Below are 5,551 nucleotides of genomic sequence, written 5' to 3'. Positions count from 1 at the left end.
CGGACAAAATTGGTTGAAATGTAAAATAATTAAATTACCAGAATACACAGCTCGCTATGACACAATTCGTACTATTACACAACTCAGTGACTGTCGTAAACAGCTGATTCATGTTCAGATCAGTGAACACATCATCTTGCAGTCAGCAAAGTTGTTGAAAACGGCATTGATGAGAGCATCAATTAAGACACAGTGCCACTGAGCTTCACCACGATTTCTATGTGACCATCTACAAAATCTGTCCAAACAGCTTTCAAACTGGAGCTGGACAGTTATTCACACAATCCCTCAATACGTTTTATGACCATAATATGATGAAAGCCGTGTACAAATCACAGTAAGGGCCTTTCAAATGATGGGTCTCGTTATCACACCCAAGACTAAATTATTCTTAAGTGCAAGGACTTTGAAAATATACGAACATTTTGCTTGTACTAATATTGTGTGTTAATAGTCACACAAACATATTCACAGAACAGCAACACTGTGTGTTTGAACATTCTACAGTCGCATACGAATACATTTTCAAACGATTCTATCCATTTCACAACTCAGTGACATTAGATTAGATTACCTACAGTGTGGAAACAAGCCCTTTAGTCCAAAGAGTCCACACCGACTCTCCGAAGAGCAACCCAGCCAGGCCCATCTCCCTCTGACCAATGCAGAAACACGATGGGCAATTTAGCATGGCCAATTCACCTGACCTGCACATCTTTGGACTTTGGGAGGAAACCCACAGACACAGGACGAATGTGCAAAGTCCACACAAACAGTCCCCAAGGCAGGAATTGAACCTGGGACACTGGTGCTGTGAGGCAGCAGTGCTCACCACTGAGCCACCATGCCAGTCAATATGACATGTGAATGTCAGAGTCTGTGTGATTCTTAGTATGCAAGCCATGCCTCTGAACAATTGACAGATTGTTTCAAACAGAATATCACTTTAGCAATTCACAACAGGCAAGACACTGACTGGAACAAACCATCCTCCTCTCACAAAAAAACAAAACTCAGTGTCCAGTATTGATCATGTTTAGGCAACATTTTCCATTCTGATTTATTCATGGAAGGTCATTGGGCCAGTATTTACTACTTGTCCCTTGTTGCCCCTGAGAAAGTGGGGTTGAGATGACACGTTGAGCCGCTGGATGTGCTGTCGGTCATGAGTGAGTGAAGTTGAAAGAACAGCAGTGTATTTCCCAATCAGGGTTGGAATGGAACTTCTATATATCTGTTGCCCTTGTCCAATTATGATGGTCGTGGTTTCAGAGGGACTTTGTAAGGAGCCTTGTTAAATTTCTGCAGATTACCACGGAGATGGCAGGCACTGCTGCTACTGTGTGTCAGTGGATGAGGGGTGAACCTGCATTCAGCCAGACAAATGGGGGAATTGTGTATTAACACACATATTCAACTTGTGTCTTATAGATAGTGGACAGGCTTTTGAAAATCATGATGCAAGTTATTCCGGCCGAATTCCTAGCCCCTGACATTTTGTTGTTATCAATGAATGTATATAGGTCAAAATGTGGCGGGCTGGAAAAGCACAGCAGGTCAGACAGCATCCAAGGTGCAGGAGAGTCGACGTTTCAGAGATAAACCCTTCACAGACATGGAGAATTAGTTCATCTTGTCAGTCCAGTTCTGGTTAACATTAATCCCCGGGATATTGGTAGTGGATGATGGTTCAGTTCTGTATCGTGTGTAATGCAGATGTCACTTGTCACTTTTGTGCACACGCTTGCACGTTTTGCATACATGCATAATCGCGAACATTGTCAAATCGTGATCATTGTGCAATCATTGGCGAACACCCACACTTGTGAGTTTATGGTAGATGGATGGCTATTTATGAAGCACTTGAAAACTGCTAGGCCAAGGACATAGGGCACTCTTACATCTCACTGATAGTGTCACCCCATCAAATCTGGGAAGCTTTTTTTTTAAGATTCCCTACAGTGTGGAAACAGGCCCTTTGGCCCAACAAGTCCACACCGACCCTCCGAAGAGTAACCCATCCAGACTCATGTCCTTCTGACTAATGCACCTAACACTATGGGCAATTTAGCATGCCAATACACCTAACCTGCACATCTTTGGACTGTGGGAGGAAACTGGAGCACCCAGAGGAATCCCACGTAGAAACGGGGAGAATGTGCAAACTCCACACAGACAGTCGTCCGAGGCTGGGAGCGAACCCGGTTCCCTGGTGCTGTGTGGCGGCAGGGCTAACCACTGAGACACCGTGCTTGCTTCATGTTCAGTCTGCTCCAAAGCTGTGTAAAAGCATTACTAAAAAGATTAATATTCAAATATCTACCCGAAGGAGCTTCGTGGGGACTTGGTTAGCTCAATTCAGGTGGATGTCTAGTTTATCTTACAGGTTAATGCAAACAGTGTGAGTTCAATTCCAGCATTAACTGAGATAACTATAAGGAAAGTCCGAAATAACCTTTCCCTTACTTGAGGCATGATGACTATCCAGTTAAACTGCCACCAGAGGTCTCTGTCAAACGAAAGAACAACCCGATCAATCCTGAAGAGTATGGTGCCTTACTTTTCCATTTCCCAAACCCACCAAATCCTAACACCTTCTTTTGTACAAAGTATATCTTAAACCGGTGCAGCGTTTTCTCTGTATTCCCATTTGCTCTTAATCCTTGATGCCACAGGTTTTCAAAGGCAAGTATGATGATGTTAAGTGCAGTGACTCTTGCCTCACCTCTAGAATACAGCTGTGTGTTTTCTTGTTGTCTGTCTTTAAATCAAGGCTTCAATGAGGTCACAGGATGAGTGGCCCTGGCAGAACACACACTGCGCTTCAGTGAGTAGGTTAGTAATGAGAAGTTGCTGATGACGCCACTGTAGATGACATCTTCCATCAGTTTATGAATATGGATGAGGATAGGGCAGTTGACGTGGTATACATGGTAGGTTGTTGTAGAAAATGCAGAGACATGGAATTGAGGGTAATTTAGCAGTTTGGATTAGAATCTGGCTTTCTGAAAGAAGGCAGTAAGTGGTGGTTGATGGAAAATATTCGGTCAGTAGTCCAGTTACTAATGGTGAGCCACAAGGATCTGTTTTGGGACCACTGCTGCTTGTCATTTTTATAAATTGCTTAGACGCAGGCAAAGGTGGATGGATTAGTAAATTTGCAGACGACACTAAAGTCGGTGGAGTAGTGGACAGTTTGGAAGAATGTTATAGGTTGCAGGGGGAGTTGGATCAACTGCAGAATTGAGCTGAGAGGTGGCAAATTGAGTTCAATGCAGCTAATTTTGAGGTAATGCACTTTGGGAAGAATAACAGGAAGGCAGAGTACTGGGTATATGGAAAGATTCTTGGAAGTGTGGATGTGCAGAGGGATCTTGGAGTCCATGTGCATAGATCCCTGAAAGTTGCCACCCAGGTGGATAGTGCTGTTAAGAAGGCATATGGTGTGTTAGGTTTCATTGGTAGAGGGATTAAGTTCCGGAACCGCAATATCACGCTGCAACTGTACAAAACGTTGGTTCGGCCACACTTGGAATATTGTGTACGGTTCTGGTTGCCCCATTACATTAAGGATGTGGAAGCATTGGAAAAGGTGCAGAGGAGATTTACCAAGATGTTGTCTGGTCTGGAGGGAAGGTCTTATGAGGAAAAGCTGAGAGACTTGGGTCTATTCTCATTGGAAAGAAGAAGGCTAAGTGGGGATTTGACAGAGACATGCAAGATGATCGGAGGATTAGATAAGGGAGACAGTGAAAGGCTTTTTTCCTAGGATGGAGACATCAGCTTGTACGAGATGGCATAACTGCAAATTGAGGGGTGATAGATTTAAGACAGATGTCAGAGACAGGTTCTATACGCAGAGAGTGGTAAATGCGTAGAATGCCCTATCTGCTAATGTAGTCAACTCAGCCACATTAGGGTGATTTAAACAATCCTTATATAAGCACATGGATGATTTTGGCATAGAGTGGAGGGGGAGTAAGCTGAGAATAGTTCACAGATCGGCGCAATATCGAGGGCCGAAGGGCGTGTTCTGTACTGTATTGCTCTATGTTATTTGTTCTAAACCAATGTGACAATCATTGATTGTCTGATGTTCTGTCTCTGTGTGTCCAGTTTCCCAACATTGTCACGAAGGTGCCAGTGCTGAAGTCGAGCAAGAACAGCTTGAATGGAATGTTTTGAGGGCCCAGAGCCTTTGCATTCTCCAATCTCTCCAACCGCATGCCGATACCATGCAAAAATGAATCGATTCAGCTGAAGACTGTCATCTGCAGGAGACTAACATAGGTAATTGCATCGACACTTCTGTCTGAACATTTTTGTGAATGTTTCAGTTTTTTTTTCTAATGTTGTGCTGGTCTCTTCCACCATTGAGGATGGCAATATTTGTGGATCCACTTCCACGAATGAGTTGTTTGATTGTTCGCTACTGTTCACCTGACTGCATGTGACAGGATTGCAGACATTAGGTGTGATTCATTGGCTAAATCTTTGTATCACTTGCAGTTTACGCGATTTGGTGAGTATGCGGTCCTGTTTGGTAAATTCACCTCATTTTTAGGTGTACCGGGTACTGCTCTTGTCAGGTGCTGCTGTATTCTCCATTGAGCAAGGGTGAATGCACTCGCTAAAAGGTCAGTGTAAAGTGCAGCATATGCTAGGCAGTGATGGTCAAAATTGTGCTGGAGCCCAAATCTGCTGCTGTTGGTACTGTCCCGAATCATCACATACAGCCAAGAGTTGAGTTACTAGATCTATTCGAAATCTGCCCCGTTCAGCACAGTGAAAGTGTCACACAATGACAGAGGGTATTTACAATGTCAAAGTGGGACTTTGTCTCTACAAATGCTGTATGCGGTAGTCACTGTTATCAATAAGATCACTGAACAATTTGTCTGCAGCTGGTAGATTGAGGTCAAAGATGTCACCCCCCCCACCCCCCCACCCCCCCCCCCCCGCCTACCTTTGTCGCTCTCTCCCCATCCAGCAGGTAAAAACAATGACTGCATCGAGATTAGAGTGGTGCTGGAAAAGCACAGCAGTTCAGGCAGCATCCAAGGAGCAGTACAATCGACGTTTTGGGCAAAAGATGAAGGGCTTTTCCCCGAAACGTCGATTTTATTGCTCCTCGGATGCTGCCTGAACTGCTGTGCTTTTCCAGCACCACTCTAATCTAGAACCTCCCCATCCAGTGCAGACTCAATCTAACAGCTATGTCCTTTGGACCGACCATTTCGATGAGCAATACTGCTGCTGAGCACCTCTTGGTGGTGGTTTTGAAATGGCCAACCCAGCATACAGTTTCCACTTTCGCTACTCTCTCAGTGCTTCCTGTAAGTGTTTTTCAATATGGAGGAATACTGATCCTTCAGTTGAGGGAGGGGAGATAGCAAGAGTTTCTGTGTCGCTGTTTGATCTGAAACCTTGAAGCTGAGTGAGGGGAGTCAGCAGGAGATTTATGTGTCAGTGTTTGATCTGACAACGTGAGGCTGAGGGAGGGGAGTCAACAGGAGGTTTCCATGTCAGTGTTTGATCTGACATCGTGAGG

This window comes from Chiloscyllium plagiosum, unplaced genomic scaffold (assembly GCF_037043375.1).
Source record: "Chiloscyllium plagiosum isolate Xiang-an unplaced genomic scaffold, Cpla_swu_hap1 HiC_scaffold_52, whole genome shotgun sequence".
In the NCBI taxonomy this organism is placed as follows: Eukaryota; Metazoa; Chordata; class Chondrichthyes; order Orectolobiformes; family Hemiscylliidae; genus Chiloscyllium; species Chiloscyllium plagiosum.
The sequence above is the reverse complement of the archived record's forward strand: the minus strand, read 5'-3'. Positions refer to the sequence as shown.